Below are 26,982 nucleotides of genomic sequence, written 5' to 3' on the forward strand. Positions count from 1 at the left end.
TCCATTCACCACCCCAATCCCATCCCAACTCCATCCTGTAACAATCCTACAGGCTCACCTGAGTCAGAGGACTGCTGGCCGGAGGTAGGAGTGGAGCCCAGTGGCAAAGACCGCAGGCAGGTAGTAGGTGCTGGATACCGGATGGACACTGCGTAGTACTCTGATGAGGACACGGGTTCATCTGAGGTGCGGAAACTAAGTGCTAGCTGGTTTTCACTAGAGCCCCTGATGGTGGGGATAGACTGCGCTGCAAGCTAACACCAGGACGCGGTCCTCAGGATCACCCAGCCAGGCAGAGTGCAGGTTCGGTCCGAAGGCAGGGAAGCAGACAAGGGATAACCAGAGAGAAGTCAGACGAGCCAAAGGTCGGGGCGGGCAGCAGTAAGCGTGGTCAGACAATCCGGATCGGCAACAGAGGTAGCAGTTCAGTAGGTAGGGACAAAGCAGAAGAGTAGTCGGTAGTCAATTCCTGGTCAGCGTTGGATTTGTCGTAGTAGATAAGAGCAGCAGGTGAGGAGTAGCTTGATCAAGGCTCAGGAGCTCAATAATCAGCAAGCTGGAGTGCAAGGGGCTGGACTTATATAGGGAAGTACCAGGTGTGGGGAATCAAGGGTGATGAGCAAGGCTTGGCAAGACTAAGGTTGAAATAATAGGCTTCAGGGAGGAATGTTCAGGTAAGAATGTCCAGAGAGGACGGTAGCCTAGTAAGCAGGGCTACCGCCTGGGATGTGGCTGGTCACAGGTTCAAATCCTGACAGTACTCCCCCCCCTTCCAAGGTGACTTCCGGGCACCGCAGGGGCAGGCTTACCGGGGTGCCGTTGGTAGAACTCTTACTTTTACCAGTCTGGGGCGTGGATGTTTTCTTCTGGTTCCCAGGGGTTATCCTCGGGAGGGTAGCCCTCCCACCCAATTAGGTATTGTAGTCTTCCCCGGTGGATCCTGGAGTCGAGGATCTTTGCGACAGCGTATTCTTCTTCACCCTGTACCCTGACGGGTGGTGGAGGGGGTGAGTGGCGGCCTGTGAAGGTGTTCTCCACGTATGGCTTGAGGAGGGAGCAATGGAAAACAGGGTGCACCCTAATGGAGTCCGGAAGATCGAGCCGGAACGTGACCTCGTTAATTTGCGCAGAGATCTGGAATGGACCCATATATTTTTGGGCCAACTTTTTGGAGGGGACCTTCAATCTGAGGTTCCTGGTGGACAGCCACACCTTGTCTCCCACATGGAAGCCCGGGTGGGTCTGCGGCATCTGTCTGCTCCCTGTTTAAAGCGCCTCTGGGCGAGCTGGAGGTTGTTAATAATGTCCTTTTGTGCCTCCTGTAGGGTTGTTAGGTGTTCGGCCACTGTTGGGAGGGTGGAAGCGACGGGTAGGTGGGGAATGAATACCGGGTGCGAGCCTGTGTTAGCAAAGAAGGGGCTGTGTTTGGTTGAGCTGTGCTCCGCATTGTTGTAGGCAAACTTGGCCGTGGGGGAGATGGTCAAGCCAGCCATCCTGCAGATGGGAGCTAAAACAGCGTAGGTACTGCTCTAGGGTCTGATTAGTTCTCTCCGTCTGCCCGTTTGACTGAGGGTGGAAGGCGGAGGATAGGTTCACTTTAACCCCGAGCGCCAGGCAAACGTTTTTATAGAACTTAGAGGCAAATTGTACGCCTCGGTCGGAGACCACGTCGTCCGGGATCCCATGCAGCCTGAAGACCTCTCTGAGAATAAGATCAGCCGTCTGTTTGGTGGTGGGTAGGCCTTTGTAGGGGATGAAATGGGCCATCTTGGTGAGGCAGTCGACTACGACCAGGATGGTGTTCATCCCTTTTGAAGGAGGAAGGTCTACCACAAAGTCCATGGAGATCGAGCCCCAGGGGCAGGAGGGAATCGGGAGAGGTTGTAATAGACCCACGGGAGAGGAACGAGGAGTCTTATTGAGGGCACAGACCGTGCACGAGGAGATGTACCTCTTGATGTCCTCCTTGTATGTTGGCCACCAGAAGGAGCGGGAGAGAAACTCCTGGGTCTTTCTTGTGCCTAGATGGCTGGCCAGCTTGGAGTCATGGTTGAGTCTGAGTACTTCGAGCCGTGCGATTTCTGGTACATATAACTGTAGGTCCTGATGAAACCAATGACCATTCTTAAACGTAAGGCTGACATTCCTTGTGGGATGGGCAAGGAAGGGGTCATTTTCGTATCCTTCTTTGATTGTGCCCAGGAGTTCTTTAGAGTAGGTGACCCCTACGACCCTTCTCTCGGGTAGGATGTTGTTTTGGCCCTTGTTACTCTGCGAGGGCTCGGAAAACATTCTGGAGAGGGCGTCAGCCTTACCATTCTTTGATCCGGGGCGATAGGTGATGAGAAAGTTAAAGCGGGAAAAGAATAGGCTCCATCTGGCCTGTCTGTCTCTTAGCGCTGCAAAGGACCTCGAGGTTCTTGTGGTCAGTTAGTACGATTATGGGGTTGGTGGCTCCCTCCAGCAGGTGTCTCCACTCAGAGAAGGCATCCTTGATTGCCAGTAGTTCCTTGTTCCCGATGTCATAATTCTTCTCGGAGGGGGACATCTGGCGGGAGAAATATGCGCACGGGTGTAGTAGCATCTTCTCCCCTGTCCGTTGTGACAGAATAGCCCCCACCGCGGAGTCAGATGCATCCACTTCGACTGTAAATGGCAGCTCGGGGTTTGGGTGGATTAGGATTGGAGCGGAAGTGAAGAGGAGTTTCAACTTGGTGAAGGCCTCCTGTGCCTCTGGTGTCCAGGAGAAGGGGACTGATTTCTTGGTGAGTTGGGTAATTGGTAAAAGTTCCGGATAAACTTCCGATAGAAGTTGGCGAAGCCAATGAATCTTTGTATCTCCTTCTCGTTTCTCGGAATGGGCCAGTTCATCACGGCTTGGACCTTCCCCGGGTCCATACTTAGGCCCTCTGGGGAGATGATGTATCCAAGGAACTGAGTGGTGGTTCTCTCAAACTCGCATTTCTCTAGCTTGATATAGAGAGAGTTCTGTCGGAGTCTCTGCAGTACCCTGCGGACGTGTTCGCGGTGCTGCTCGAGGTCTTCGGAGAAGATCAAGATGTCGTCCAGGTAAACGACTACAAACAGATCGAGCATGTCCCTGAGGACGTCGTTAATGAAGTGCTGGAAGGTGGCGGAAGCATTGCAGAGTCCGAAAGGCATGACTAGGTACTCGAAGTGACCATACCGTGTCCGAAAGGCGGTCTTCCATTCATCCCCAGGGCGGATTCGGACGAGGTTGTAGGCCCCTTGAAGGTCAAGTTTGGTGAAAATCTTCGCTGCCCGGAGTCTCTCGAGGAGTTCTGAAATCAGTGGGAGTGGATACCGGTTCTTTACGGTAATGTCATTAAGCTTCCTGTAGTCAATGCAGGGACGCAGGGAGAAGTCTTTTTTCTCTACAAAGAAAAAGGGGGCTCCCGCAGGGGAGGTAGAGGGCCGGATGAACCCCTTCCTTAGGTCCTCGTCCAGGTACTCTTTCAAGGCCTTGAGTTCAGGCTCCGAGAGGGGGTAGATACTGCCAAAGGGTATTTCAGCCCCGGGCAACAGTTCCATAGGGCAGTCGTAGGGTCGGTGTGGTGGCAGCTTGTCTGCGTTTTTCTTGTCGCAGACATCCTGGAGCTCGCGGTATTGAGGGGGTAGCAGATCCTTGACGGATAGTTCAGATATGGTGGTGTCTTCGGGTGGAAGGACGGGTTTGTGGGAGCAATTTAGCGAGCAGAACTCGGACGGGAACCGCATGCAGCGATTTTCCCAGTCCACCGAGGGGTTGTGGGTGGCCAACCATGGGATGCCCAAGATCACCGGGAACTTCGGGGAGGCGATCAGAGAGAAGTGGATCTTCTCATGGTGATCGGGTTCTATAAGGAGTTGTAGTTCGATGGTCTCGTGAGTCGTCGGCCCCGAGGAGAGTGGGGATCCGTCGACTGTTTCCAGGTCAACAGGGGCTGCCTTGATTGTCAGTGGAATGTTCTTTTCGCGGGCGAAGGTTAGGTCCATGAAGTTGCCTCCCACCCCGGAGTCTAACATCGCAGAACAGGGGAGTTGTCGCCCCTCGATGTCGATGAGGATGGGGATGATGAAGTGGGATCCATGAGCCGCCGTATTGTTATCTTCAGGGGCTGCTGGCGGGGTTGGAGTCTGTGATTGCTCCTTTAGCTCCGTGACGGCAATAGTTCTTCGAATCTTATTGGGACATTTGATGGCAAAATGACCCGGCTCTCCACAGTAGAGGCAGAGGTTTTCGGCCAGCCGTCTCTCCTTCTCAGCTGTGGATAGAGACCTCTGTAGTGCGTCGACCTGCATAGGTTCAGGTGCTAACTGGGGGTCGTGCTGGGCAGTAGAGGAGGAGGAGTAAGTGGGTCTGTGGTCCGAGGACCAGAATCTTTCCCTCTTCCTCTCACAGAGTCTTTGATCTATCCGGATGCATACTCTTATAAAGTCATCCAGATCGTCCGGGGCTTCAACTCTGGCGAGTTCGTCTTTTATTGCTTCGGACAGGCCTCGCCGGAATTGGCTCCTCTGTGCTGCTGGGTTCCAGGTGGTGTCCGTGACCCAACGGCGAAATTCGGCGGTATATTCGGCGACGGAGCGTCTCCCTTGTCGCAGGCAATGTAGTCGCGCCTCGGCCGTCGCACAGCGGTTGGGGTCATCGAAGACTAGGCTCATGGCGGTGATGAAGTTGTTTAGGTTGTTCAGGAGCTGATTGTTAGACTCCACGTATGGCGACGCCCATGCTAATGCTTCATCCGTCAAGAGATTGATAATGAATAGCACCTTCTTTTTATCAGTGGTGAAGGGGGCCGGGTTCATCTGAAAATAGATGCGGCATTGGTTCAGAAATCCCCGATACTGGCGTCTGTCACCACCGGATTTTGATGGGAGTGGCATGCGGGTTTCTGCGGCCGCGCCGCGGACGTCTAGGAGTTGCCTCTGTAGTTCAATAATCTCCTTCTGTTGGCTTTTAACTACTTCTTGGAGCTGGGCAAATTTCTCCTGATACGTAGTACCAAATTCTTGAAGATCAGTGACCTGTCTACACAGAGTGGTCATTGCGGACTCCATAGTTGGACTGATTATTCTGTAACAATCCTACAGGCTCACCTGAGTCAGAGGACTGCTGGCCAGAGGTAGGAGTGGAGCCCAGTGGCAAAGACCGCAGGCAGGTAGTAGGTGCTGGATACCGGATGGACACTGCGTAGTACTCTGATGAGGACACGGGTTCACCTGAGGTGCGGAAACTAAGTGCTAGCTGGTTTTCACTAGAGCCCCTGATGGTGGGGATAGACTGTGCTGCAAGATAACACCAGGACGCGGTCCTCAGGATCACCCAGCCAGGCAGAGTGCAGGTTCGGTCCGAAGGCAGAGGAGCAGACAAGGGATAACCAGAGAGAAGTCAGACGAGCCAAAGGTCGGGGCGGGCAGCAGTAAGCGTGGTCAGACAATCCGGATCGGCAACAGAGGTAGCAGTTCAGTAGGTAGGGACAAAGCAGAAGAGTAGTCGGTAGTCAATTCCTGGTCAGCGTTGGATTTGTCGTAGTAGATAAGAGCAGCAGGTGAGGAGTAGCTTGATCAAGGCTCAGGAGCTCAATAATCAGCAAGCTGGAGTGCAAGGGGCTGGACTTATATAGGGAAGTACCATGTGTGGGGAATCAAGGGTGATGAACAAGGCTTGGCAAGACTAAGGTTGAAATAATAGGCTTCAGGGAGGAATGTTCAGGTAAGAATGTCCAGAGAGGACGGTAGCCTAGTAAGCAGGGCTACCGCCTGGGATGTGGCTGGTCACAGGTTCAAATCCTGACACATCCGTTACCCCAATCCCATCCCAACTCCATGTGTTACCCCATTCCCATCCCTGCTCCATCTATTCCCCTGATCCCATCTGGCTCCATCCACTAATCCGATCGCATTCCGGCTCCATCAATCTCCTGATCCCATCCCGGCTCCAAAAGTCCCCTGATCCCATACCAGCTCCATCCATTCCCCTGATCCTATCCTGGCTCCATCCACCACCCCCGATCCCATCCCGATTACATCCATCCCCAGCTCCATCTATCCTCTGATCTCATCCCGGCTCCATCCATCCCCTGATCCTATCCTGGCTCCATCCATCCCCTGATATTATCCTGGCTTTATTCATCTCTTGATCCAATACCGGCTCCACAGGCTCCATCCATTTCCCTGATCTAATCCCTGCTCCATCCACCACCCTGATTCCATCCATCCCCTGATCCTATCCCGGTTCCATCCATTCCCCTGATCCCTACCTGGCCATATCCTTCCCCCATCCCACCCCGGCTCCATCCACCACCCTGATCCCATCCCAGCTCCATCCATCCTCTGATCCCAACTCCATCCATCCCCTGATTCCATCCCGGCTCCATCCATCCCCTGATCCCTTCCCGGTCTCATTAATCCCCTGATCCTATCCCGGCTCCATCCATTCCGCAATCTTGTATCAGCTTCATTCATCTGATCTTATCCCAACTTTATTCATCTCCTTATTAGGGATGATCGAACGGTTCGGGATGACCATTGGTTCGACACGAACATTGGCTGTTCGAAATTTGGCCGAATTCCGAACTTTTTGCGGTAAAAGTTCGGAATTCGGCCACCAGAACCGCCCAAAATGCAATGGGACAGGAATGGGCTTTAAAAGCCAGTGATTGGCCCAGAAACATCAGTAAAAGCCGATTGGAGTTACTAGGGGGTCCAGAGGCCAATCAGGAGTGAATACGCCCCCCTATATGTCCCCCTATACATCCCCCAGTATATAACATAGCCCCGCCAAATCTCTATCACTGTAATAGAGAGGCTGTGGAATAGAGTGGAAGCATTTCTGTTACTCCTGCTGCTCCAGTGTCATTTTGCAATTATTAGTGTGAGGAAAGGGATATGCAGTGTAGTTAGGGTACTATATACCACTATAGTTAGATTCAATAATCTAGTTTTTTGTAGGGAAAGCTTTAAGTGTCAGGGTGACCATAGTGTAGTTTTGGGTGAACTGACTCTGCTATGCCAGGGTGACCGAATTCTTCCATGTCAGGGTGACCGTAATGTATATATATATATGGAATCAAAAAACACAATGTTGAAGCCCTAAAACCCAATAAATGCCCCTAAAAAGTGCCTAGGGTTCTGGGTCATGCCCCAGGGACTATTAATCAAACAAAATAAAGTTCTTAAAAATTGTCGTTTTTGATATATATATATATATATATATATAAATATGTGTGTACTGTATATATATGCAATCAAAAAACACAGTTTTGAAGCCCTAAATTCCAATAAATGCCCCTAAAAAGTGCCTAGGGTTCTGGGTCATGACCCAGGGACTATTAACCACACAAAAAAAGTTCTTAAAAATTGTTGTTTTTGATAGAGAGCCAATTATTGAAAAAATTATTGAAAGAAAAATGAGATTTCTTTGGATTTTGTGTCTGGGGGGTCTAAAAAGTGTACATGTGAAGTTTCAGCTCTGTAACATGTCCAGAACCAGAAAAAAAATATCATTTTTTCTTAGAACTTCAGTAGCGCAAGGATGGTGTTACCCTCCTTTCACACCTGGGCGTTTTTGTTTCAGGCGTTTATTGGGCGTTTTTTGGGCATTTTTGGAGGCAGGCATGACATCTGAACTTCTGTATAGGGGTATATATATATATATATATATATATATATATATATAGATACAGACACTAAATCCAAAGAAATCTCTTTTTTTTTTCAATAATTTTTTCAATAATTGGCTCTCTATCAAAAACGACAATTTTTAAGAACTTTTTTTGTGTGATTAATAGTCCCTGGGGCATGACCCAGAACCCTAGGCACCTTTTAGGGGCATTCATTGGGTTTTAGGGCTTCAAAATGGTGTTTTTTGATTCCATATATATATATATATATATATATATATACAGTGCCTTGCAAAAGTATTCGGCCCCCTTGAACTTTGCGACCTTTTGCCACATTTCAGGCTTCAAACATAAAGATATAAAACTGTAATTTTTTTTGTGAAGAATCAACAACAAGTGGGACACAATCATGAAGTGGAACGAAATTTATTGGATATTTCAAACTTTGTTAACAAATAAAAAACTGAAAAATTGGGCGTGCAAAATTATCCAGCCCCTTTACTTTCAGTGCAGCAAACTCTCTCCAGATGTTCAGTGAGGATCTCGGAATGATCCAATGTTGACCTAAATGACTAATGATGATAAATAATCCACCTGTGTGTAATCAAATCTCCATATAAATGCACCTGCACTATGATAGTCTCAGAGGTCCGTTTAAAGCGCAGAGAGCATCATGAAGAACAAGGAACACACCAGGCAGGTCCAAGATACTGTTGTGGAGAAGTTTAAAGCTGGATTTGGATACAAAAAGATTTCCCAAGCTTTAAACATCCCAAGGAGCACTGTGCAAGCGATAATATTGAAATGGAAGGAGTATCAGACCACTGCAAATATACCAAGACATGGCCGTCCCTCTAAACTTTCAGCTCATACAAGGAGAAGACTGATCAGAGATGCAGCCAAGAGGCTCATGATCACTCGGGATGAACTGCAGAGATCTACAGCTGAGGTGGGAGACTCTGTCCATAGGACAACAATCAGTCGTATACTGCACAAATCTGGCCTTTATGGAAGAGTGGCAAGAAGAAAGCCATTTCTTAAAGATATCCATAAAAAGTGTCGTTTAAAGTTTGCCACAAGCCACCTGGGAGACACACCAAACATGTGGAAGAAGGTGCTCTGGTCAGATGAAACCAAAATCAAACTTTTTGGCAACAATGCAAAACGTTATGTTTAGCGTAAAAGCAACACAGCTCATTACCCTGAACACACCATCCCCACTGTCAAACATGGTGGTGGCAGCATCATGGTTTGGACCTGCTTGTCTTCAGCAGGGACAGGGAAGATGGTTAAAATTGATGGGAAGATGGGTGAAGCCAAATACAGGACCATTCTGGAAGAAAACCTGATGGAGTCTGCAAAAGACCTGAGACTGGGACGGAGATTTGTCTTCCAACAAGACAATGATCCAAAACATAAAGCAAAATCTACAATGGAATGGTTCACAAATAAACATATCCAGGTGTTAGAATGGCCAAGTCAAAGTCCAGACCTGAATCCAATTGAGAATCTGTGGAAAGAACTGAAAACTGCAGTTCACAAACGCTCTCCATCCAACCTCACTGAGCTTGAGCTGTTTTGCAAGGAGGAATGGGCAAAAATTTCAGTTTCTCGATGTGCAAAACTTATAGAGACATACCCCAAGCGACTTACAGCTGTAATCGCAGCAAAAGGTGGCGCTACAAAGTATTAACTTAAGGGGAATGTATAATTTTGCATGCCCAATTTTTCAGTTTTTTATTTGTTAACAAAGTTTGAAATATCCAATAAATTTTGTTCCACTTCATGATTGTGTCCCACTTGTTGTTGATTCTTCACAAAAAATTACAGTTTTATATATTCATGTTTGAAGCCTGAAATGTGGCAAAAGGTCGCAAAGTTCAAGGGGGCCGAATACTTACTTTTTTTTGTGTGATAAATAGTCCCTGGGGCATGACCCAGAACCCTAGGCACTTTTTAGGGGCATTTATTGGGTTTTAGGGCTTCAAAATTGTGTTTTTTTATTCCACACACACACATATATATATATATATATATATATATATATATATATATACATACATACACATATATATATATCCATCCATCCTCTGATCCCATCCCGGCTTCATTCATCCCCTGATCCTATCCCAGCTCCAACTATTCCCCTGATCCCACCCCAGCCATATCCTTCCCCCATCCCGGATCCATCCACCACCCTGATCCCATCCCGGTTTTATCCATCCTCTGATCCCTTTCCCACTCCATTCATCCCTGATCCCATCCTGGCTTCATTTATCCCCTGATCCTATCCCAGATCCATCCATCCCCTGATCTTATCCCGGCTCTATCCACCACCCTGATCCCATCCCAGCTCTATACCCTGTGACAGGCTGGGGGTGGGGAGAGCTGTGGGGATGCACTAGCCTGCTTAGTGCCCCGGGGGGGAGGTGACACCATGTTTTACTGCACCAGGTCACACCAGATGCTTCCTCCTCATTGGCCGGATATGTGGGTTAGGGACAGCGTGAGAAGGAAAGGGGACTTCTGGCCATGAGAAGCTCCATGTCTCCCCCCATTTAGGGGGGCAGATGGTGATTCCCGGCATCCCAGATAATGGCAGCTAAGTGAGTGGTGTCGGTGACAGCTGATGATCTCCCCCAGAGGATCCCCACTTATGCGTGTACAGGTACCGGCCTGCCCTCCCATCACACACACACCTTCGAGCCTCAAATCCGCAATGGTTGCAGGGGGCGCTCTACAGCGTCTGCATGAGACCCCCCCCCCCAGGGAGTCAACACTCCTCACTGCCCCATGACTGATACGCATGGGTAGTAGACCTCCGCCTGCACTGCACCCTGCTGCCCATATACTACCCTAGCCTGTCCATTTACTACCCTAGCCTGTCCATATACCTGCGGACCATGGTTAGTGTGAGGAAGCGAGTCAGTGCCGCCTCTATTTGTCTCCAGGCCAGGTCCAGAGGTGCAGGTGATCTGCGGACCAGGGCAAAAAAAATAGGTGGAGAGGAGCTGTAAAAAGCTCCACCCCCGACACCTTCACTGTATACACTGGCATGGAAAAGGGAGTGGAGTCAGTGGAGGAGTCGGGGCGTAAAAAGGAGGTTTCACCTAGGGTGTCAAAAGTCTTTGCACCAGCCCTGATGAATGCAAACATCTTCTGCATTGCTGTTGACAGGAACCTACATATACTTTGCATGGTATGTTCACCTGTTGCATTTGCTGCTGTTCCTTCTTACCTTTCCAGCTCCTCAACCTGTCATCAGAAGAAGAAGGGGTAGTGATGAACTCATTGCCCAAATATGACCAATGGTCAGTGCAATAAACTGCAATGGGGGAAATGTTTTGCAGGAAAGGTAAAGGAGCAGCAAACCCGGCTACATCCATGATTGGGAATAAGCTCAAAATGTACTGTTTTAATAACTCTGCCAAACCATAAACCTAATTTTGATGTTGTGATAAACTGAACAAATTGCATTTTACAATTTTACAATGGTCATTGGTCAAATTAAAAAATAAATGACATCCCAAAACTACTGCATGTGTTAATATTTTGTTTTCCATTTTGTATGGCTTACTTGTCGACTTTTGTACACACCCACACACCCCATATGCTCTTTGCATTGTTTTATGTAATATCATCGGTGAACTGTATCCCTTCCTTGTTCTATTCAATAAAAATATTGAACGAAATTAAAAAATAAAGCTTTTTTGTTTTTTACTTTTTTTTTCTGCTTTTAGAATACAGAAAATAATGTATCCTAAGTAGTGTTGAGCGAACACGGACTGTATTATTCGTGTTCGTACCGAATAATTGGATTTTTTTTACCCGAACACGGACACGGACACTTTACTGTATGTTCGGGTAAAAATCCGTGTTCGGTCGTTTTATTTCCGGGTTTTGCATGCTTTGGCGCTCTTTTCATGGCGGGCTTTCAACAGCCAATCAACAATCGTTTAACTGGTGTGCCTTAAGCCATCCCAGCCATGCCTGCAAATGTCTTAGTAGCTGTGATTGGCCGTCTGAAGCATGTGACCAAGTCTTTATAAGTTCGAGGCAGCCGCCGCAGCAGCGTCATTCTGCTGCTTAGCTAAGGGACAGAGCACACATCAATGTGCTGGCTGCTGATTAGGGAAAGATAGGCAGGAAAAAACCATTTGTGTCCGGATAGAATTGAGGGACAGGTCGAAGTGTTTAGGCAGGGCGAGTTGTAGGCATTTTAGGGATAGAGTCTGCTGAATTATAGGGTCAGTGTCTTCTACAAACTACAATCGATATTGCTGTGTGGGGGGTGGGGTGAATCTGCACTCAATCCTGATCTACGATCTCTTCTCAATCCTGTTAGGGACAGAGTCTGCTGAATTTTAGGGAAACTGTGTTCTACAAACTACAATCGATATTGCTGTGTGGTGTGGGATTGGAGATAGGCAGGTGTCAGTGATCCACATCCATTTTTCTGTGTGTGAGCTGCAGTGAACACAATCTTTTTGGGCTGCAGTGAACACAATCTTTTTGGGCTGCAGTGAACACAATCTTTTTGGGCTGCAGTGAACACAATCTTTTTGGGGTGCAGTGAACAAAATCTTTTTGGGGTGCAGTGAACACAATCCTTTTTGGTGTGCAGTGAACACAATCTTTGTGGGGTGCAGTGAACAAAATCCTTTGTGGGGTGCAGTGAACACAATCTTTTTGGGGTGCAGTGAACAAAATCCTTTTTGGGGTGCAGTGAACAACATCCTTTTTGGGGTGCAGTGAACACAATCTTTTTGGGGTGCAGTGAACAAAATCCTTTGTGGGGTGCAGTGAACACAATCTTTTTGGGGTGCAGTGAACACAATCTTTTTGGGGTGGAGTGAACAACATCCTTTTTGGGGTGCAGTGAACAAAATCCTTTTTGGGGTGCAGTGAACAAAATCATTTTTGGGGTGCAGTGAACACAATCTTTTTGGGGTGCAGTGAACACAATCTTTGTGGGGTGCAGTGAACACAATCTTTTTGGGGTGGAGTGAACAACATCCTTTTTGGGGTGCAGTGAACAACATCCTTTTTGGGGTGCAGTGAACACAATCTTTTTGGGGTGCAGTGAACACAATCTTTGTGGGGTACAGTGAACAGAATCTTTGTGGGGTGCAGTGAACACAATCTTTGGGGGGTACAGTGAACACAATCTTTTTGGGGTGCAGTGAACACAATCTTTGTGGGGTGCAGTGAACACAATCTTTTTGGGGTGGAGTGAACAAAATCATTTTTGGGGTGCAGTGAACAACATCCTTTTTGGGGTGCAGTGATCAAAATCCTTTTTGGGGTGCAGTGAACACAATCTTTTTGGGGTGCAGTGAACAAAATCCTTTGTGGGGTGCAGTGAACAGAATCTTTGTGGGGTGCAGTGAACACAATCTTTGGGGGGGTACAGTGAACACAATCTTTTTGGGGTGCAGTGAACACAATCTTTGTGTGGTACAGTGAACAGAATCTTTGTGGGGGGAAGTGAACACAATCTTTGGGGGGTACAGTGAACACAATCTTTTTGGGGTGCAGTGAACACAATCTTTGGGGGGTACAGTGAACACAATCTTTTTGGGGTGCAGTGAACACAATCTTTGTGGGGTGCAGTGAACACAATCTTTGGGGGGGTACAGTGAACACAATCTTTTTGGGGTGCAGTGAACAACATCCTTTTAGGGTGCAGTGAACACAATCTTTGTGGGGTGCAGTGAACAACATCCTTTTAGGGTGCAGTGAACACAATCTTTGTGGGGTACAGTGAACAGAATCTTTGTGGGGTGCAGTGAACACAATCTTTGGGGGGTACAGTGAACACAATCTTTGTGAGGTGCAGTGAACACAATCTTTGTGGGGTGCAGTGAACACAATCATTGTGGGGTGCAGTGAACTCAATCTTTGTGGGGTACAGTGAACACAATCTCATACTTCTGAAGATTTGAGGGTGCTGCCTGTTCCATACTCCCCCTACTCCTCATCTAGCCTTTTAGGGGTACAAACAATAGTAATTGGGGCCTAGTGTGGTTGTGTACGTGTGATATACATACACTTTTTTTGGATCATATTTTCTATTCCGCTATTTAATCAAAAACCTTTGGGGATCAGTTAAATTGGGGGATAGTCTGTGTTGGTACGTGTGAGAGAGATCCACCTTTCCAAGTTGTTGGGGTTCATCTCATACTTCTGAAGGTTTGAGGGTGCTGCCTGTTCCATACTCCCCCTACTCCTAGCCTTTTAGGGGTACAAACAATAGTAATTGGGGCCTAGTGTGGTTGTGTACGTGTGATATACATACACTTTTTTTGGATCATATTTTCTATTCCGCTATTTAATCAAAAACCTTTGGGGATCAGTTAAATTGGGGGATAGTCTGTGTTGGTACGTGTGAGAGAGATCCACCTTTCCAAGTTGTTGGGGTTCATCTCATACTTCTGAAGGTTTGAGGGTGCTGCCTGTTCCATACTCCCCCTACTCCTCATCTAGCCTTTTAGGGGTACAAACAATAGTAATTGGGGCCTAGTGTGGTTGTGTACGTGTGATATACATACACTTTTTTTGGATCATATTTTCTATTCCGCTATTTAATCAAAAACCTTTGGGGATCAGTTAAATTGGGGGATAGTCTGTGTTGGTACGTGTGAGAGAGATCCACCTTTCCAAGTTTTTGGGGTTCATCTCATACTTCTGAAGATTTGAGGGTGCTGCCTGTTCCATACCCCCCCTACTCCTCATCTAGCCTTTTAGGGGTACAAACAATAGTAATTGGGGCCTAGTGTGGTTGTGTACGTGTGATATACATACACTTTTTTTGGATCATATTTTCTATTCCGCTATTTAATCAAAAACCTTTGGGGATCAGTTAAATTGGGGGATAGTCTGTGTTGGTACGTGTGAGAGAGATCCACCTTTCCAAGTTGTTGGGGTTCATCTCATACTTCTGAAGGTTTGAGGGTGCTGCCTGTTCCATACTCCCCCTACTCCTCATCTAGCCTTTTAGGGGTACAAACAATAGTAATTGGGGCCTAGTGTGGTTGTGTACGTGTGATATACATACACTTTTTTTGGATCATATTTTCTATTCCGCTATTTAATCAAAAACCTTTGGGGATCAGTTAAATTGGGGGATAGTCTGTGTTGGTACGTGTGAGAGAGATCCACCTTTCCAAGTTGTTGGGGTTCATCTCATACTTCTGAAGGTTTGAGGGTGCTGCCTGTTCCATACTCCCCCTACTCCTAGCCTTTTAGGGGTACAAACAATAGTAATTGGGGCCTAGTGTGGTTGTGTACGTGTGATATACATACACTTTTTTTGGATCATATTTTCTATTCCGCTATTTAATCAAAAACCTTTGGGGATCAGTTAAATTGGGGGATAGTCTGTGTTGGTACGTGTGAGAGAGATCCACCTTTCCAAGTTGTTGGGGTTCATCTCATACTTCTGAAGGTTTGAGGGTGCTGCCTGTTCCATACTCCCCCTACTCCTAGCCTTTTAGGGGTACAAACAATAGTAATTGGGGCCTAGTGTGGTTGTGTACGTGTGATATACATACACTTTTTTTGGATCATATTTTCTATTCCGCTATTTAATCAAAAACCTTTGGGGATCAGTTAAATTGGGGGATAGTCTGTGTTGGTACGTGTGAGAGAGATCCACCTTTCCAAGTTGTTGGGGTTCATCTCATACTTCTGAAGGTTTGAGGGTGCTGCCTGTTCCATACTCCCCCTACTCCTCATCTAGCCTTTTAGGGGTACAAACAATAGTAATTGGGGCCTAGTGTGGTTGTGTACGTGTGATATACATACACTTTTTTTGGATCATATTTTCTATTCCGCTATTTAATCAAAAACCTTTGGGGATCAGTTAAATTGGGGGATAGTCTGTGTTGGTACGTGTGAGAGAGATCCACCTTTCCAAGTTGTTGGGGTTCATCTCATACTTCTGAAGGTTTGAGGGTGCTGCCTGTTCCATACTCCCCCTACTCCTAGCCTTTTAGGGGTACAAACAATAGTAATTGGGGCCTAGTGTGGTTGTGTACGTGTGATATACATACACTTTTTTTGGATCATATTTTCTATTCCGCTATTTAATCAAAAACCTTTGGGGATCAGTTAAATTGGGGGATAGTCTGTGTTGGTACGTGTGAGAGAGATCCACCTTTCCAAGTTGTTGGGGTTCATCTCATACTTCTGAAGGTTTGAGGGTGCTGCCTGTTCCATACTCCCCCTACTCCTAGCCTTTTAGGGGTACAAACAATAGTAATTGGGGCCTAGTGTGGTTGTGTACGTGTGATATACATACACTTTTTTTGGATCATATTTTCTATTCCGCTATTTAATCAAAAACCTTTGGGGATCAGTTAAATTGGGGGATAGTCTGTGTTGGTACGTGTGAGAGAGATCCACCTTTCCAAGTTGTTGGGGTTCATCTCATACTTCTGAAGGTTTGAGGGTGCTGCCTGTTCCATACTCCCCCTACTCCTAGCCTTTTAGGGGTACAAACAATAGTAATTGGGGCCTAGTGTGGTTGTGTACGTGTGATATACATACACTTTTTTTGGATCATATTTTCTATTCCGCTATTTAATCAAAAACCTTTGGGGATCAGTTAAATTAGGGGATAGTCTGTGTTGGTACGTGTGAGAGAGATCCACCTTTCCAAGTTGTTGGGGTTCATCTCATACTTCTGAAGGTTTGAGGGTGCTGCCTGTTCCATACCCCCCCTACTCCTCATCTAGCCTTTTAGGGGTACAAACAATAGTAATTGGGGCCTAGTGTGGTTGTGTACGTGTGATATACATACACTTTTTTTGGATCATATTTTCTATTCCGCTATTTAATCAAAAACCTTTGGGGATCAGTTAAATTGGGGGATAGTCTGTGTTGGTACGTGTGAGAGAGATCCACCTTTCCAAGTTGTTGGGGTTCATCTCATACTTCTGAAGGTTTGAGGGTGCTGCCTGTTCCATACTCCCCCTACTCCTCATCTAGCCTTTTAGGGGTACAAACAATAGTAATTGGGGCCTAGTGTGGTTGTGTACGTGTGATATACATACACTTTTTTTGGATCATATTTTCTATTCCGCTATTTAATCAAAAACCTTTGGGGATCAGTTAAATTGGGGGATAGTCTGTGTTGGTACGTGTGAGAGAGATCCACCTTTCCAAGTTGTTGGGGTTCATCTCATACTTCTGAAGGTTTGAGGGTGCTGCCTGTTCCATACTCCCCCTACTCCTAGCCTTTTAGGGGTACAAACAATAGTAATTGGGGCCTAGTGTGGTTGTGTACGTGTGATATACATACACTTTTTTTGGATCATATTTTCTATTCCGCTATTTAATCAAAAACCTTTGGGGATCAGTTAAATTGGGGGATAGTCTGTGTTGGTACGTGTGAGAGAGATCCACCTTTCCAAGTTTTTGGGGTTCATCTCATACTTCTGAAGATTTGAGGGTGCTGCCTGTTCCATACTCCTCCTCCTACTGCTCAACCATCCTTTTAGGGGTACAAACAATAGTAGTTGGGGCCTAGTGTGGTGGTGTACGTGCGAGATACATACACTTTCTTTTTGATCATATTTTCTATTCCGCTATTCAATTAAAACCTTTGGGGATCAATTCAATTGCGAGATAGTCTGTGTCGGTACGTGTGAGATCCACCTTTCCAAGTTGTTGGGGTTCATCTCATACTTCTGAAGATTTGAGGGTGCTGCCTGTTCCATACTCCTGCTCCTACTGCTCAACCATCCTTTTAGGGGTACAAACAATAGTAATTGGGGCCTAGTGTGGTTGTGTACGTGCGAGATACATACACTTTTTTTGATCATATTTCCTATTCCGCTATTCAATAAAAACCTTTGAGGATCAATTGAATTGCGGGATAGTCTGTGTCGGTACGTGTGAGATCCACCTTTCCAAGTTGTTGGGGTTCATCTCATACTTCTGAAGATTTGAGGGTGCTGCCTGTTCCATACTCCTCCTCCTACTCCTCATCCATCCTTTTAGGGGTACAAACAATAGTAATTGGGGCCTAGTGTGGTTGTGTACGTGCGAGATACATACACTTTTTTTGATCATATTTCCTATTCCGCTATTCAATAAAAACCTTTGAGGATCAATTGAATTGCGGGATAGTCTGTGTCGGTACGTGTGAGATCCACCTTTCCAAGTTTTTGGGGTTCATCTCATACTTCTGAAGATTTGAGGGTGCTGTCTGTTCCATACTCCTCCTACTCCTCATCCATCCTTTTAGGGGTAGAAACAATAGTAATTGGGGCCTAGTGTGGTTTTGTACGTGCGAGATACATACACTTTTTTGGATCATATTTCCTATTCCGCTATTCAATAAAAACCTTTCTAGGGCAAGATCTTAAATTACAGAAATATGAGGAGACCGTCAAATAAGGGCCGTGGCCTGGGTCGTGGTGCTGCTGGTAGAGCTCCTGTTGCAAGGAGAGGACGTGGTCGATCTGTGCCAGCTACACGCACAAGTGAAACACCTTCCTCAAGTGTGAGTAGGCGACAGAACCTGCATCAGTATTTGGTAGGGCATCAAACGCCCCTAGAAGTGATGAGGCCAGAACAAGTTGAGGCGATAGTAGATTGGTTTGCTGCTGACAGTGCCTCCAGTTCCTTCACATTGTCTCCCACCCAGTCTACTGCAGAAAGGTCAGAGTTGGCACCTGCAGCCAATGTCCAACCGTCTTTCACCTCACCCCCTTGCAAATCAGGCCAGCAGTCTGAGCCCCAAGCCATACAGCAGTCTCTTATTCTTTTTGAGGACTCTGTCAGCAGGGTTTCCCAGGGCCATCCACCTAGCCCTGCCCCAGAAGTGGAAGAGATTGAGTGCAGCGATGCCCAACCACTTATTTCTCAAGATGAGTACATGCAAGGATCATCGCAGCACGTCTCCGATGATGACGAAACGCAGGTGCCAACTGCTGCGGCGTTCAGCATTGTGGAGACCGACAAGGAGGGCAGGGGTGAAGACTGGGTGGAAGATGATGTGGAGGACGATGAGGTCCTCGACCCCACATGGAATGAACGTCATGCAGGTGACCTGAGTAGTTTGGAGGAAGAGGCGGTGGTCGCACAGAGCCACCAGCACAGCAGAAGAGGGAGCAGGGTGCAGAAGCGGAGCGGCCGTGCCCTAGACACTACGCCCGCTACTGCCCAACGCAGCAAGGGAACGAGCGCACCAAAGTCAGCTCAAAGGAGTTCTCTAGCGTGGAAGTTCTTTAGAAAATGTGCTGATGACAGGACACGAGTGGTTTGCACCCTGTGCAATCAGAGCTTGAAGCGAGGCATAAACCTTCTCAACCTGAGCACAACCTGCATGATCAGGCATCTAAGTGCAAAGCACGAGCTGCAGTGGAGTACACACCTTCAAAACCAAGAAACGTCTCTGGCTCATCCTGCTTCCTCTTCTGCTGCAGTCTCGGCCGCTCCAGCCACATCTGTAGTGATACCGGCACCTGCCACCCCGCAAACAGACGATCTGTCAGCAACACCACCACCTGGGTCACCAACAACCATCTCCACAATGTCCCGTGGAAGCGTTCAGCTTTCCATCTCCCAAACACTTGAGAGGAAGAGGAAGTACCCCCCTACCCACCCGCGATCCCTGGCCCTGAATGCCAGCATTTCAAAATTATTGGCCTTTGAAATGCTGTCATTCCGTCTGGTGGAGACGCACAGTTTTAAAAACCTTATGTCGGTGGCTGTCCCACAGTACGTCGTGCCCAGCCGCCACTACTTTTCCAGGCAAGCCATCCCTTCCCTGCACAACCAAGTGGGGGAAAATATCAGGTGTGCACTGCGCAACGCCATCTGTGCCAAGGTCCACCTAACTACGGATACGTGGACCAGTAAGCACGGTCAGGGGCGTTATATCTCCCTAACGGCACACTGGGTAAATGCAGTGGCGGATGGGCCTGAGGCGGATAGCAATTTGGCGCATGTCCTTCCACCACCGAGGATTGCAGGGCGCTTCAGTTTGCCTCCTGTTCCTAACTCCTCCTACTCCGCTTCCTCATCCTCTACCGCCTCCTCATCCGGACAGCGTAACACCTTCACCACCAACTTCAGCACGGCCAGGGGTAAACGACAGCAGGCAGTTTTACAACTTGCCTGTTTGGGGGACAAACCACACACCGCGCAGGAGTTGTGGAGGAGCATGGAACAGCAGACAAATGAGTGGTTGCTGCCAGCGAGCCTCAAGCCCGGCCTGGTGGTGTGCGATAACGGGCGAAATCTCATAGCAGCTCTGGGCCTAGCCGGTTTGACGCACATCCCTTGCCTGGCGCATGTGCTGAATTTGGTGGTGCAGAGGTTCCTTAAAAACTACCCCGATATGTCAGAGCTGCTGCAGAAAGTGCGGGCCGTTTGTGCGCACTTTCGGCGTTCTCACCCTGCTGCTGCTCGCCTGGCAGCGCTGCAGCGTAACTTCGGCCTTCCCGCTCACCGCCTCATATGTGACGTGCCCACAAGGTGGAACTCCACCTTGCACATGCTGGAAAGACTGTGCGAGCAGCAGCAGGCCATAGTGGAGTTTCAGCTGCAGCACGCACGCGTGAGTCGCTCTGCGGAACAGCACCACTTCACCACCAATAACTGGGCCTCCATGCGAGACCTGTGTGCCTTGTTGCGCTGTTTTGAGTACTCCACCAACATGGCCAGTGGCAATGACGCCGTTCTCAGCTTAACTATCCCACTTCTATGCCTCCTTGAAAAAACAATTCGGGCGATGATGGAAGAGGATGTGGCACAGGATGAGGAGGAGGAGGAGGATGAAGAGGTAACATTTCCAAGGCTTTCAGGGCAGTCATTCGCAAGGGGCTCCGAGGGTGGGTTCCTGCACACGCAAACGCCAGGGACGCAATTGTCCAGCAGGGGCACAGTTCTGGAGGATGAGGAGGATGAGGAGGAGGAGGAGCTGGAGGAGGAGATGGAACCATGTTCACAGCAGGGTGGCACCCAGGCCAGCTCATGGCCATCACTGGTGCGTGGCTGGGGGGATACAGAGGACACGGACGATACACCTCCCACAGAGGACAGCCTTTCGTCGCCTCTGGGCAGCCTGGCACACATGAGCGATTACATGCTGCAGTGTCTCCACAACGACCGCCGAGTTGCCCACATTCTAACTTGTGCTGATTACTGGGTGGCCACGCTGCTGGATCCCCGTTACAAGGACAACGTACCGTCCTTAATTCACTCACTGGAGCGCGATCGCAAGATGCGCGAGTACAAGCGCACGCTGGTAGACGCCATGCTGCTGGCATTCCCATCTGACAGCGGGGCCACAGTGGAAGCACAAGGCAGAGGAGGAGGAGGAGGAGGTCGCCAACGCAACCAGGGCACCGCCAGCACCTCAGAAGGCAGGGTTAGCATGGCCGAAATGTGGAAAAGCTTTGTCAGCACGCCACAACAAACAGCAGCACCAGCAGCTCAGATGGAACGTTTTAGCAGGAGGCAGCATTTTACCAACATGGTGGAGCAGTATGTGTGCACACGCCTACATGTAGTGAATGACGGGTCTGCCCCCTTCAACTTCTGGGTCTCCAAATTGGGCACATGGCCTGAGCTTGCCCTTTACGCCTTGGAGGTGCTGGCGTGCCCTGCAGCCAGTGTATTATCTGAACGGGTATTTAGCACGGCTGGGGGCGTTATAACAGACAAGCGCAGCCGCCTGTCCAGAGACAATGTGGACAAGCTCACGTTCATTAAAATGAACCAGGCATGGATCCCACGGGACTTTTCCGTACCTTATGCAGAATAGCAATGGATACCGACCTTACCCACCCATTGTTCCATTTTTGCTCTTTCTCACTCTTTTGGGGTGTACCCTCATTTAAAATTTTTGAAAAGAAGCAGTGTTGGCTACCTCGTCCTCCTCCTCAGGGCCAGATTAATGTAGGGGCTATTGGAGCTGCAGCTCCAGGCCCCTACCTTTTATATAGGCCCCGGGTTGGCCATATTCACTGTTACCGCTCTTCTGTCACTTGTAAACACAGAAGTCTGGCTTCTATGCTCGCTTCCCCAGGCAGCACCCTCAGAACCTCCCCACACAGCGTGAAGGCCGGACAAGGAGGGACAGTTGGCGATGCATGGATGTGTTTATGGGCTTCAGAGACAGCATCCCATGTTGAATTAGGCATGCATGGCTGCACCCTTCCTCCTCTGGGTGCATGGCAAGGCACGGCCCTTAAGGCCCTTCAAAATCCTCAGCACCAAGCCCATGATGCTGTTAATCCGGCCCTGGTCCTCCTCCACCGCCGCTTCCACCTACACCGCCCATAGGTGTGCGCAGCCTATTGCATTAAGGTGTGCACCCCAAAGTTGAAATACACATGCATGTGTTTGCCAGCAGGGAGAGTAATGTATCGGGGCCATGTACCTGTAGGCAAGGAGAAATAGAGCAGAGCAGGTCCCAGGGAGATCTTTCCCATCTCCTCACTGGCAATGCTATGTGCCCTAGGTGATTAGGGTGTGCCCAGGCACACCCAGCACACCCTGTGCGCACGCCTATGTCACCGCCACATCCACCACCACCTCAACCTCCCTCCTACTCCATATGGGCCTCGTCCTTCAGAGATGAAGAAGAACATTGTTTTATTTTTCTGTTTTTTTTTGTTGTTTTAAGTTATTTCCCTATCCACATTTGTTTGCAGAGCACTTGCCATGCTCTTAATTACGTTTTGCTGCCATTTGCAGCACTCTAGCCCTTTCCTTTGGTGTTTTAGAGCCATTTTAGTGCCTTAAAGTTCGGGTCCCCATTGACTTCAATGGGGTTCGGTGTCCGGGAAAAGTTCGGTAAAAGTCCGGGACACGGACCCGGACTTTTTTTTAAAGTTCGGCCGAACCCGTCGAACACGGACATCTAGGTGTCCGCTCAACCCTAATCCTAAGTAATAACAAAAATTGTTGTTAAATGAATAACTAAAATGTGGGAATATCTCTGGATCATAACTAGTTAGGAAGCAATAACCCATATCCAAATCTTGACTCTTCGAGTCAATAATACCAAAAAAAGTCAATAAATTAATGTATATGTTTTAAATATAAAGTGCATGCTGTAACTTCATCTGATCCATTTAGTAAATTGAAAATCTATTTTCCATCATAAAAAAGCAAATTATGCACAACACTGAAAATATAACACATTGTGCTTTTGTGACTTGACCATAAAACCCAAACATTTTCCACAATCTACACCTGCAAAATTATCCTTAGTAAAAAAAAAAAAAAAAAAAAAAAAAAGACTCAGAACCCCTGAAGTAATTTCCTTAATCTGCATGATTTCTTCTGCTGGTGGTGACTGGTCATTTCTTAGTGCTATATGCCATTCTCCTGACAGGTCTCTGTGTCACCTGCCCTCGTGATGTTAAAGTCTTTAAGACTAAAGGATCCTGTGAGGCCCTAGATGATGGATGACTTCAGCATCCAGTAAGCAGCATCCACATCACTATTAAGATATGGGCACAGCACAAAGGACCTTTCATTGCATATTGGGAAAATGAATCACAAGAAATAAGTGTTTTAGAGATTTAGAGACTGCCAGTCTCTCCTTCCTGTGTCACTCTGTTGCTCTCTGTTCCTGGGCTTGATTCCCAACTCTCAGCCCACTTTGCCCACTACACAGTCTCTCTCTTCAATTCATAGGTAGCATGAGTTTGTTTGGTTGATATTACCTCTTTAATGTCAGGAGCAGCTTGCTGCCGCCAGTGTCTGAGAAGGGTAAGGCGAGATGCCAATAGAATATGGATAAATGGAATCCTATAATGGACAGAAACTTTTTCAATGCCTAACGAGCACAGTGCTAGTTCAGGAGACAATTGCAGGGGAGAACCACCCACCTTAGACAAGATTTCTGACACCCTACCCCAAAATGTATACAACCTTGGGCATCCCCATAAGACATGAAACAGAGAGCCCGCATCCCCGCATCCCCTCCAGCATAGGGGAGAGGCGCGGGGAGCAAATCTAAAAATACGCTATGGAGTCACATACCAGTGAAGGTTGATCTTCTGAGTCATCTCCCACAGGTTAGAGCTCTTGGTAGCTGCAAACGTGCAGGAGATGGCTTGTTACCACGTTGTATTCAGGAACTCTCTCCCAAAGTCCCTTTCCCACTCGTAGTAAGGGGTAAACTTGAGGAACACTTTTTTATCGTGAATAGCATTATAGAATAGGGAAATCCCTTTCACTGCGGTGACATCAGCCGTTAAGAATTGAGCCACACGCTAAAGGCAAGCCAAGGGAAGAAAATTCATTATTTTGAAAAAGGTGTTGAATTTGCGAATATCTATAATATTCACTTGGGGGAAGGTTGTACTCCATTTGTAGTGTTCGAAAAGTTTTAATAGCCGGGCCCACCATAAGGTCTTCTATTCGAGTTATGCCCCTAAACACCCAGGGGGCAACATGAAGGTCAGGGATGATAGAGGGCAGGCTAGATAAGGGCAGTGGAATAGGAGTGCATGGGGAACCGCCATTAGCGTAGTTTGTGAATCTCCACCAAGAGGACAGTGCCGCCATGATGGTCAGTGGGAGATGTTTATACAAGCCTTCGCCAATGTGGGTGGCTAGGAGGAAACCACAGAGATCGTTGCCGGGTACGTATGAGCTTTCCATTTCCACCCACATCGGCGCTGTGCCCATAGTAAACCAAAACCTAAGTGGGGATAGGACAACCGCCTCATAATAGTCTCTAATGGAGACCATGCCTACCCCCCCTGCTCTCCGGTGGCGAAGTGACCTAGCGAAAGAACACTTTGCTCTCACCTTTCCATAAATAACTACTCAAGGTAGATTGTGCTGAACTGAAGAAGGAGTTAGGGACTGGGATCGGGAGAATCCTGAAAAGATATAACAGTTGGGGAATCTGTATCATCTTAAAAGAGGCAAGTCTTCCTGACCACGAGAGCTCAGTACTAGCCATTTTCTTAAGTTGACATTTCATCTCCTTGAGGAAGGGGACATAGTTAGCTTGGAATAGGCCCTTTATAGCAGGGGTAAGGGTAATACCCAGGTACTTAACACCTGATACGGACCACTCATAGGGAAAAGAGGACATCAATATTCTTTTCACTCTATGTGGGACACCAATGGCCAAGATGTTTGATTTTGAGGCATTAACCTTGTAGAACGATATTTTGTTACATATGTCAAGTACAGAGTGTACGGAAGCCGCGGAACGATCCACGTCAGTCAACATTAAAATGATGCCATCAGCAAATAGGCTGATCTTATGGACCCTACAATTGATGCATATACCCGAGATCTCAGGGCACGATCTGATGTAAATCGCCAAGGGTTCTATCAGTAAATCAAAAATCAAAGGGGAAAGGGGGCACCCCTAGCGTGTGCCATTTGAAATTTGAAAGGTGTCAGACAGGACCCCCGAGGCAAGCACCCGAGCACTGGGATTCGTATATGGCGCCATCATAGCGGAATATATGTGACTCCGGAAGCCAAAGGCAGATAGTGTCTTAGCCAAGTACTCCCAATGAATCCTGTCGAACGCCTTCTCTGCATCCAACACGAGAAGCAGAGAAGGCGTTCTTGAAGATTCAGCCGTATACACGACATTGAGGAGTCTGCGAGTGGCATCTCCCATCTGGTGGTTCTTGATAAAGCCAGATTGGTCTGGATGGATCATGCTGATGCATGACGTTCATCAGTCTAGTTGCAATGAATTTGGCGTAGATCTTCAGATCACAGTTCAACAACTAAATGGGACGGGATCCTTCCCTGGCTTGGGCAATGTCACAATGGTCACACTTAGCATTTCTGTAGGGAAGGTCTAGGAGGCAGCAGCAGCATTAAATAATTTTTCCATGTGCAGGGCTAAGAGAAGAGGAAAGGCTTTATAGTACTCCCCTGAGAAGCCATCTGATCCAGGGGATTTGTTATTAGGGCAGGGTGGATATAGTTTTAAAGAATTTCAGGGACGGTAAAGGGAGCGTTTAAAGAGCTGAGTGTGTCATGTTCCAATTTGGGAATATTCTACATGATCAACTCTAGTGGTAACTGACTGGAGATCTGTGCTGAATCTATGCAAATAGGAGGCCAGGTCAGAGTGCAGAGAACGCCTAAGTGACACTAGCATGTCTTTGAGGACTGATTCCATAACTGGCCTGTTGTTGGTGGGGATCTCCTCAATGGTGTCAGGTAGTTCTCTAGTGTCATCCCCAAGGACCCCCACAGGGCTCACCTCATGACCAGAATGGCGATCGTCCAGTCGGAACCTAGCCTTCTCTGGACTGCCTGACTGTGAAGTGGAGCTGAAGGAGAAAGGCAATCCAGTGTCTGCGAGTGAGAAGCAGCAGGAGAGAACTGCGATGGGCCGCGTGGGGAGCGAAAAGCCTCCGGCGCGGAGGAGCCGGCGCCATCTTGCCTGCCTCCCGGGGCCTGCTGTGAAAAGAAAGCCGTGAGTTTTTGCAGCTGTTGTTCTTCTTTTCGCTTCCTAGTCATGATCACCGTGTCTCTGGGGAGCTGACCGCTCACTTTCCAGGCGTAGATAAGTGCAGGGGAAGCGTAGGTGCCGCTGTGTCTCCGTGGTTTTCAGGAGCTGAGGCTTCACACGGCCATCTTCGTTCCTGGCCAGACACGCCCCCTATTTTTTATTTTGTTTGTGTACCAAGATAGGAGTAACATATATTTTCTTAAAACCCCAAAATAATCTTTAATATTTCAACAGAGCATTAAAATACTGTAAATGTGGATAAACAACTACTGGACCTTTTCTATCACACTAGTGTGGACCATATATTTGCATGCTTCCTATGTATGCTGTGTATAGCTTCTCTCCAAAGACAGAAAGGGCCTATGCTCTTAGCACTTGAGTAGCTTGACATAATAAAAAGTAAAATGTCACCGTAAAAGGAACAGAGCATATTTTAATATAGAAGAAAACATTTATGATAATGTAGTGTTTAATGTAATGATTTTAGTGGCTAATTAAGGTAATGGAGATAGGTAAAGGGAACAGTGATGTGTTGTTCACAGTTTATTACCCTGCACATAGTAAGGTCAGGGGTACAAGTAGTAATGCAAAGCATCTCAGGCTAAAGCTGACTGACTGAATGGTATTTAGTTATTAAGGTTGCTAAACCTCTGTGTATCAAACAGTTACCTTTGTAATAAGATACTAATTTTTACCTTTTTTCCTTTATCTTTTGTTGCATTTCAGTACTGCTGATCACCTGCAGTCTCTTTGCAGCTAACTCCTGTCAACATGCACTCCAGGGATAATTACTTGGCATTCCTCAGGGCAGGTTTCCTGATGGTAAAAACTCTCTAAAAGGTTTCTCGATAGTAAGGTCCTCCTGCAATTACCAGTGGTGATTTGCCC

The sequence above is a fragment of the Pelophylax lessonae genome (assembly GCF_965119305.1).
Source record: "Pelophylax lessonae genome assembly, chromosome: 4".
NCBI classification, from domain to species: domain Eukaryota; kingdom Metazoa; phylum Chordata; class Amphibia; order Anura; family Ranidae; genus Pelophylax; species Pelophylax lessonae.